Source organism: Lipotes vexillifer, unplaced genomic scaffold (genome assembly GCF_000442215.2).
Source record: "Lipotes vexillifer unplaced genomic scaffold, Lipotes_vexillifer_v1.1 scaffold641, whole genome shotgun sequence".
NCBI classification, from domain to species: Eukaryota; Metazoa; Chordata; class Mammalia; order Artiodactyla; family Lipotidae; genus Lipotes; species Lipotes vexillifer.
The window spans coordinates 1,740,064-1,750,484 of record NW_006780658.1 but is presented as its reverse complement, the minus strand read 5'-3'; positions in this window follow the sequence as shown (position 1 = coordinate 1,750,484).

Below are 10,421 nucleotides of genomic sequence, written 5' to 3'. Positions count from 1 at the left end.
TTTTGCAGTATGCGGGCCTCTCACTGCTGTGGCCTCTCCCGTTGCGGAGCACAGGCTCCGGACGCGCAGGCTCAGCGGCCATGGCTCACGGGCCCAGCTGCTCCGCGGCACGTGGGATCTTCCCGGACCGGGGCACGAACCCATGTCCGCTGCATCTGCAGGCGGACTCTCAACCACTGCGCCACCAGGAAAGCCCACTAGATATGATTTTTAACCTATAATTTGCAAAACTAGAAAGTTTGATGACTTATGGGTATGTGGAAATAGGTTTCAATATTCTGTTGGAGGGAGTATAATCCAGTGCAATATACTTGGAGGGTTAGTTGGCAATAGCTATTAAAATAAAAAAATATATGTATGCTTCTGCTCAGCAATTCCACTTCCAAGTATTTATCCTGTAAACTATTTGCATGTATACATATACAGTCTTTATGTATACATAAAGACTGATTTCCATTAAAAGTATTATTTTTAATATCAAAAGACTCGAAACATTCTAAATGTCCATTAATAGAGAATTGTTTCAATAAAGCCTAATTCATCTTTTCAATGAATTTTTCAATGTAGCTATTAAAAAGATTGAATTAGATTTATACGTGTGTTAGGAACAATCTTCATTATGTGGAAAGTCATGTGAAAAATCAAGGTTCACACCAGTGTGTAATATGCTTCCATTTGTGCAAGGAAAAAAGTATATATATATATATACATAGACATAGATATAGGTACAGTATCAACATAGATCTACACTCCTAAGAGCATAGAAAATCAATGACCATTTCCTCTGGAGAAGGAGACTGAATCTTTGAAGTAGAGGGAAAACCTGCTTTTTATTTAATATCCTCTGTACTGTTTGAATTATTTAATGTGCAAATATATTGCAGCTTTATTTATTTATTTTTTGCTTTGTTTTATTTGTATTCTGAAAGTTCACCTAATGGCAGGTGAAGTGAACTGCTAAGAGAGCTGCTGGGCACATTCTGACAGCTTTTTTTTTTTTAATTTTTATTGAAAAATAGTTGATTTACAATGTTGTGTTAGTTTCAGGTGTACAGCAAGGTGATTCAGAGACATATATATATATATATATATATATATATATATATATATATATATATATATATTCTTTTTTAGTTTCTTTTCCAGTATATGTTATTATAAGATACTGGGTATAGTTCCCTGTGCTATACGGTAGGTCCTGTTGGTTATCTTTTTTTTTTTTAATTAATTAAGTTATTTACTTTTGGCTGCGTTGGGTCTTCGTTGCTGCGTGTGGGCTTTCTCTAGTTGCGGCGAGTGGGGTCTACTCTTCTTTGCGGTGCGCATGCTTCTCATTGCGGTGGCTTCTCTTGTTGCGGAGCACGGGCTCTAAGTGCACGGGCTTCAGTAGTTGTGGCTCGTGGGCTCCAGAGCACAGGCTCAGTAGTTGTGGTGCACAGGCTTAGTTGCTCTGCGACATGTGGGATCTTCCAGGACCAGGGATCGAACCCGTGTCCCCTGCATTGGCAGGAGGATTCTTAACCACTGTGCCACCAGGGAAGTCCCTGGTTATCTATTTTATATATAGTAGTATGTATATTTTAATCCCAAGCTCCTAATTGATTCCTCCCCCCCTTTCCCCCTTGGTAACCATAAGTTTGTTTTCTATGTCTGTGAGTCGATTTCTGTTTTGTACATAAGTTCATTTGTTTCATTTTCTTTTTAGATTCCACATATCAGTGATATCAAATGATATTTGTCTTTCTCTGTTTGACTTACTTCACTTAGCATGATAATCCCTAGGTCCATCCATGTTGCTGCAGCTTTTGAACAGAGAATTTCCTCTAAGTTTCAGCATTTTTGCTTGATTTATACTATAAACATTGAATCTGTCAGTGGATTAACCATCTACTGCTGAGGCAGGGGCTTTTGTGTTTGACTCCATCCATCCATCCATCCTTTCATCTTCTCACTCTTATTTTGAAGAATATTCTACATGTGTGCTACGCACATTTAGATCTTCTCTTTTAACTATTATGTGCACTCACATTAGTTTACTGGCTGGAGCCTTTCTAGCCTCTGGCCTGGTAGAGTGGAAAGACCATGGGCTTTGTTTGCAGCACTGGGTTAAAATCCAGCCCCCGTCACTTTCTAACTGTGCAATTTGGGGCAATTTCATGAACTTTTCTGAACTTCTATACAATTGGGAGAAAAACACCTACCTGGTGGGGTTGTTGGGGCAACTTATTGGGATAATGTACACACAGTGAGACAATGGGTGGAGCCCTGTAACACAGCAGCATTGCCCTTAGCATGTTGCTATTTCCTTTTGTGACATTGGTTTCTGAAGAGTGACTAATGAGGCTTTAAATAATCCCTCAAGGGCCCATCACATGCCTTATTCTTCAGTGAGTAGAAGGGTCGGGGTTAGCATGTGATGCTGTAAGGCTCCTAAAGTGGAAGGAAATGGAATATTCCTAGTTAAGATGATCCATTTTTGCTTCTTAAAAAACAATGAACCTTTCTCAACATACAAGACCTTAAAAGTAGGCTGGTTACTACTAGCTTTTTACAGTCCCCAAACAGCTATTTTTATAGTTTTATATAGTCATTCTTTATTTGTTTAGTTTCTGGCATTTTTCATTCCTCCACATTTGTATGGTCTTCTATTAGAGATAATGTTCCTTCTGCCTGAAGAGCTCCTTTTAGACTTTTTTTTTTTTAAAAAAAGCACAGGTCTGCTGGCAACAAATTCTCTCAACTTTCGTTTGTCTTAAATGTCTTTATTTTGACTCAATATTTGGAATACATTGTTGTTTGGCAGTTATTTTCTTTCAGCATTTTGAACATGTTATTGCAGTGTCTTCCGGCTGCCACTGTTTCTGTTTCTAAGTTGCTGTTTAATTGTTGCTTCTTTGAAGGTAATTTGGGAAGATAGTCTGGCTGCTTTTAGGATTTTCTTTTTTGTTTTGTTTTGTTTTCCCAGAAACTTGGTTATGAACATTCCTAGGTGTGTCTGTGCGCGTGTATGTGTGTGTGTGTGTGTGTGTGTGTGTGTGTTTGTATTTATCCTGCTTGAGGTTTGTAGTACTTCTTGAATCTATACCTTGATCCCTTTAAATCAGTTTTGAAAAATTCTTAGTCATTACCTTTTCAAGTATTGCTCTATTGCTCTCAACTCAATTTCGCTCTGGAACTCCAATTACGTATATGTTCAACCTTTCCACAATGTCTTACATGCTTTTCTTTGAGATTTTCCACCTTTTTTTCTTCTTTTTTGGTTTGGATGCTTCCATCTGGATATTTTCTGCCAACCAGTCTTCCAGGTTGCTAATACGTTCTTCATCTGTCTAAACTGTTTTTGAACTCATTTATTGAATTTGTCAGTTTTAGAATTTACATTTGGCTCTTTTGTAATATGTAGATTTCAGTTCTCTGTTGAAATTCTCCATCTTGTCATCTATTTTCTTGAACATGTCAATCACAGTTATTTTACATTCTGTGTCTGATAATTCCAGTATCTGGATCATCTCTGTGTCTGTTTCTATTGTGTATTTTTTCTCTTGTCTCTGTCTCTTTGTATGCCTGGTAATTTTTGATTGAATGCCAGATGTTGCATATGAAAAACTGTAAAGACTCTCAATGATGTTAACTCTGGCAGACAGATTAAAAGCAGAATACCTTAAACCAATCAGGGTATAAGCTTACTTGAGGCTGGGTTTTAAGCCTTTACAAAGGTTGGTCTATATCTATTTACCCTTATTTCTAGGATGTAGTCCCATCAGTTGCAACTGAAAGCAGAAGGTGTTTACCATGGCCACTCTGCTTTGGTGGGCTCTGAATGCTAATGTTTATTTATCCAGCACTGTGGTACTGTCATTAGCTCTGTTTAGTTTCTCAGTCTCTTAACTGCCACTTTTTGTTCTGCCTCTCTAACTCTTAGCCTGTTCTGCTTACTAACTGGCAAATATGTAGAGGCAAAAACAGATAATTCTATTTACTTATTATTTTTTTATGTTTTTTAAAATTTTTATTTATTTATTTTTGGCTGCATTGGGTCTTCTTTGCTGTGCACAGGCTTTCTCTAGTTGTGGCGAGCAGGGGCTACTCTTTGTTGTGGTGCACGGGCTTCTCATTGCGGTGGCTTCTCGTTGCGGAGCATGGGCTCTAGGCACGTGGGCTCAGTAGTTGTGGCTCGTGGGCTCTAGAGCGCAGGCTCAGTAGCTGTGACGCACAGGCTTAGTTGCTCCATGCATGTGGGATCTTCCCGGACCAGGGCTCAAACCTGTGTCCCCTGCATTGGCAGGCAGATTCTTAACCACTGTGCCACCAGGGAAGTCCCAAAGCAGATAATTCTATTTAAATCAGTTCTCTGCACTTTCTTTCCCTCCAAAATCTTGGCATCTCAAGTCCTGGTTCCTTTGGTGGCCCTGAGCTCCCATATTTGTCTCTCCGGTGAATCTGCCAAAACTTCTGCTCACCTTTTCTGCTTTTTAATAGCCACTCTCTGCTCAGCTTCTCTGCCCTCTATCCATTGTAAATATGAGTCAGCAGATGACTCAGTGGGGATTGTAGAATGTCAGGCTTATCTCAGTGAGTTTGCCTTCTTTCAAGCATCTTGACCCTTCAAGCCGGGGCTGCCTTGGTGGCTCTTCAATGTTTTCAGACATTAAAATTTTTTTAAAATTTAACTCTTCTAGGTGTTCTCATGGGAGGATTTTCTTTCTATAAGCTGCCTGCCTTGGCTAGAAATAGAAACCAAATAACCATTTTAAATACAGGGTCTGCTCAGAGTTCCAAAATTGAAGTTTAAATTCAGAGTGATTATGACAACTGATGGTGTTCTCCTTTTTAACAATAATATACTGTCCTTGGTACTAGAAGAACTGTGATGGACACAGAATAGTAGTAATGACCTATAACGTAAGTCATTACTATTATCATCCCCATTTTTATAGATGAGAAAACTGAGGAACAGGGCATCTCAGTCAGTCACTGAAAGTCATATAGCTAGCAAGTAGGAGTGCTGGGATTTGAATCCATGTGGTCTGATTCTTGAGGTCACGCTTAACAGAAGCATAGGACATTAAACAAGTTCTTATTGAGAATGTAGTATGATAGTCTTCTCTCTCCCTTCCCCCAGATCTATAACAAGCAATAACAAATATACAGAAAGACCTTTATACCATAGCATCCTTCAGGAAATCACTGGATTTTTCTTTTCCATTTGTATCCCCTGCAGGCCTTTCACAGAGCTGGGCACATGCAGATCCACAATAAAACATTTTGATTTCCAGTGTAAAGCTGAGGTCTGAAGTTATATCTTATCATTTGTCCTGTTGCTTTTCTTGTGTTACCGTTAAGAATTCAGCAACACATACTGCATTTATGAAAATGAAATTTAGGGATACACAGTACGATTGTGCAGCCCAAAGAGATAGTGTAGGGCAAAATCTATCCTGTGCTTTGCTTGTCAAGCTAAGGGATACCCACTGCAGCAGGGAGGAAAGGGTACCTTTTTCTCATTCAGGTTCTGGACAACTCTAAGTTAGAATTTTTCTCTAATCTATCTCACAGGAGGAATTACCCATCTTTTCTGGCCAAAGCAGTTGAACAGGAAGATGTCTAAACCCAACTGTTTGTTATCGTATACCTCTGTTTATTTGGGACCCACTGCATGGGAAATTTACAGGGTCTGATAACACTGATCTCAGAGTAGGGAGAAGGAAAATAAGACAGGAAAGCATTGGGCATATTTGTACTTCAGAAAGGGAAGCGTTGAATCAGTTTTCTGTTCTCAAATGCTATCTTTGGTGTCAGACCAAAGCTTTTTGTTTAGTAAATTTCCAGAGCAGAAACTCCAGGTGAAAGTAGCAGCCAGGGCCTTTTCTGATATCCTACAATTTCATTTCCTCTGTTGTCTTCACAGCATGAAATGCCCCAGTGTTTCTCTTCTAACCAGTGGCATAAGTTTAAGCAATGTCGAGAACTCCAAAGACCTTACAGCACATTCTGTATATTTATTCCACTGGTAGTAATATCCTTTTAGACAATGGACACAGAACGGTGTTGAGTGGTTTCTCCAGAAGCTGAGAACTAATGTTCCCACACCCAGTAAATATTTAACTCTATAAAAAGGTTAAGCAAATATATTCTCATAAAGCATGTGAAATTGATCTATTTTGTATTTAAATAGAGCTAAACCAATTTCTATTTATCTTGGGATCATCTCAACCAAAAATTCTGGGAATAGGCAAACAAATAACTCACTGAATTCTAAGCAAAATTCCAGCAGACCTTTCACATTAATTGGAATAATTTTTTCTTTGTTAAGTTGCTCAGGGACTTTTTTTTTTTTTTTTTTTTAATTGATCTCTTTTCAGAGGCTCTGGCCAAAATGTAGTAGATTGATGCTTATGAGATCTGTTTATGATGATGAATTACAAGGCTGTTTATGTTGATTCCCTCTCTTGCTGGAAAAAAAAAATCCAAATTTGAGCCATTGGCCCTTAAATAAATGTTTCCCTTGAAATAGTAAAGAAAAACATACCATTGTTAAAATAATGTATAAAGGGCAGAAAACACCTTTCAGAAGACCCTCTTTGCTTCCAGGTGGAAACCAAATAATAGGCTAGTATTTTTAGAATGCTGAGGCTTTGTGTACGGATACAATAATTGAGTGACTTCAGCTACTTAAACAGTCTTGTTAAACAGGGAAGCTTGGTACTTTTTCTGACTGTGTTTAGGGGATTTTGTACCCAAATATTACTCTGGAATGATCAGGGGAAGGGTGATTTTACTGGTTACTGGTAATAGTTGCTAACATTGACTACATGATATGTTCTAGGGACCATACTAGGCAATTTTATATTATTTAATTTAATCCTCACAACAACCCTATGAGCTAGATACTGTTACTATCCCCGGTTTACAGGGAAACTGAGCTTTAGTGAGGTTAAATAGCTTTCCTAAGACAGTAGAGCTGGGATTTGAACCCAGCATAACTTTGCTACTCTCTTAAAATACAGTGGCATGAGGGGGGTGGTTTAGAGTAGTGGGAGGGGAGTGTAAGTTAATATAAACTTTTTGGAAAGCAGTTTTGAAATACTTATCAAAAGCCTTTAAAAAATACCATATATTTTGACCAAATAATTACACTTCTGAGGGTATAGTTTAGGGCATTGTTCAGAGATTTAGACAATGATTATGTACAAGAATGTTCACTGCAACATTATTTATAAGAGTTTATAATATAGGTTGAAAACTAATGGTCTCTACTAATCATAATAGGCACATAATATAAATTATGACAAAGGCATAGTTGGAACATTGTGAATCTTTTAGTAACAATATTAAAAAATGTATTTTGGGGAAAATGTTCAGAACTTGTTGTCAGGTGAAAAAGAGAGATATAAAACCATAGATGTATGGTATGATCATAATGATGTTTAAAGTGGAAGGAAATCCAGCAGAATGTCAACAATGCCTATCTGCAGATAATGGATTATGAGTAACTTTTATTTTCTCCTTTATGCTTTTTGATATTTTAAATTTTTGTCTAGAATGAGTATGAAGTACTTTTATGACCAGAAGAAAACGCTATTATTAATTTTGTTTAAACTGAAGAACAATAAATTAACCAACATTGCAATTTCCATTGTCAGCAAATCACCTTTTGCTTTTAATTAAAAAAATTTGTTTTGCTCTAACTTAGTCCTTTTTTGTTGTGCAATTTCTAGAATATCACTGTAGAAGAAATCATCATCACAGGCAGATATCTCGGAGCAGAGTGAAGCCCTGAGTTTACTCGAGGCTTGCCCTAAGCGTTGTCTATAAGTGCTCTCCTTGGGCACATTTAAATCCCCTGGACCTTCCCAGCAGATGGTAAGGAGACACCCAAAGGCAGGGCTTAGGGAGCTGTAATCAAAGTGCATCAAAACATGGAGAACATGGTCAGAATGTATCCTCTGAAACTGACGCTAATCAAAGTAGTAGAATAGAGCTCCTACAAAGTAAAGACGCCTTCAGAGAAAAATTGTGAATACGTTCTTTTGTTTATCCAGCAAATATTTATAGACCACCTTCCATGTTAAAAATTCTGTGTTAGGAGGGCTTGGGAAAGTTAGTATGTCAGCCATGATAAGCCCACGAGGCTGCCTGAGTTTTTGTTAGGGTGGCAGAGCGTCTCCAATCAGGGGAGCAGAGAATCTCTCAGCGTAGTTAAGAGGCTGGCAAAAGGAGTTTTCAAATCTGATTGAAGTTGGGAGGTATTGTGAGGTAAGACCTGCATAATGAACATAAGGGAAGCTTAAATCACATCTCAGGTATGAAGTCCTACCTGTGTTCCCTCCTTGCCGGAACTGTCTATAAGCGGGAAAGATGCCGTTTATAAGTGGGAAAGCGGGGTTGGGTGGGCAGTGGTGAGGGAGAAAGAGTGCAGACGTCCACTAAGCAGGGTGTAATGAATAGAAGACTGAGAAGTGGTAAGACACAACTAAAGCAGACCCATTTCCTTCTTTCTCCATCTCCTTTTAAAAGTCTCAGACTAGAATCTCAGATTCCTTCGGCCAATATCATAATGAGTTAGAACACCTCTACAAGTGCTCATCCCTAATTCTCTGCTCTGACCTGGCCACCTCTCAACCGGCATCTCCCACAACGCTCCCTCTTGTTCGAGTTACTCCAGAGACACTGGCTTTTTGGCCATGAAACACGCCAGGCATGTTCCCACGTCAGATGTTTTGCCCTTCCTGTTCCTTCTCTGCACCAGTGTCCCCATGGTCATTCACACGTCGGATCATATGTCTCTTTCTCATAGTCCCTTCCCTGCCATCTTATGTAAAACACTCTCTTCCCTCCCCCTGCCCCCTGGGACTCTCCAGCCCCCTACTCAGTTTTATTTTGCTTTCCTAGCACTTACCACTATTTGACAATATATTATATGTTTAATTGTTTGTTTATTGCTTATTGTCCTGCATTGGAATGTATACTCCATGAGGGCAGGGACTTTGTCCATTTTATTCACTATTGTATTCCCAGCATATAGAACAATGTTTGGTACATAGTAGGTGCTCAAAAAATAGTTATTGAGTAAATAAATAAATGAATGTACTTTTCTGGAGGGTTTTATATCCCATATGGTTTGGGAATATGTATCAAAACATAAAATGATACATACCTTTGACCTAGCCAGTCCAGCTTCTTAGATTTGCATTAAGGAGATAATCGTACAGTTGAAAAATAATATACATAATAAGGTTAATCGCAGGATTGTTTACAGTAACACAGAGTGAGAATCTAAATATCCATTAGTGGAACACTGTGATATAGGCAAACAAATTGACATTGTTATATATAAATCAATATTGATCAACATGGAAAAATGTTTACAACATATTAGGGGGTAAGGAAAATTGATTCAGGAACAGCGCACATGGAATGATTGCATCTTAATAAGATTCTTCCGTACTTTGTATGTATCTGTGCATGGAAGAATGTGAGGAAAGGTATCCACTAAAATAATAGCAGTAATCTTGGTGGGTGGGAGTGGGATTTGCGGTACTTTTTATTGTTTCTGTATACTTTGTGTATTTTTTAAAATAAATGACCTTGTGTATTTCTGAAAAAAATGTAAACAAAGCTAATAGAGCTGTTCTATAAAAAGGTTTTTTCTACTCTAGAGCTGATTTTAGTCCACCCTGTGTCAAAGCAGCCCACGGTTGACTGACTCACCAGCTGAAATTCCAGGAAGAGGTATTGCAGGTTTACCTCCTGGCTCCCACAGGGGACGTTCGCTGTCCCCCTCGATGTTGTCATTCCCCTTCTCCATTGCCCCGCCACTGCCCTAATTTAGACTCTTTCCTGGTCACATGGACCAGATAGCGGTTGCCCCCTAAGTGGTCTTCCTGGCCTCTCCTGTCTGTCTCCTCCAATGGAGCAAACCACAGTAGCTCCCTGTGACCCACAGCGGGGTCACTCCAAGCTCTCAGCCAGCCATCTCGAGCCTTCCACACACAGCCCCAGTTCTTGCCCTATCAACTTTCTCATTCTATGCCCTAGAGAATGACCTTCCAGGAAAGCTACAGTACTTAAAATCTGCACTAATCCTTTGCTTCTTAGGAAATTGGTTTCTTTTAATTTAAGTAATGTGTGTGTATGACTGATAAACTCTTTGAAGGCAGGACGCATTTCTTAACGTTTTCTTGCATTATGCACTGAATCTATTTGTTTATTCATTCAGCAGATATTTGTTGAGCACCTGCTGTGTACATGACCCTGTGCTCGGTTTTTTTTTTTGTGTGTGTGGTACGCGGGCCTCTCACTGCTGTGGCCTCTCCCGTTGCGGAGCACAGGCTCCGGACGCGCAGGCTCAGCGGCCGTGGCTCACGGGCCCAGCCGCTCCGCGGCACGTGGGATCCTCCCAGACCGGGGCACGAACCCGT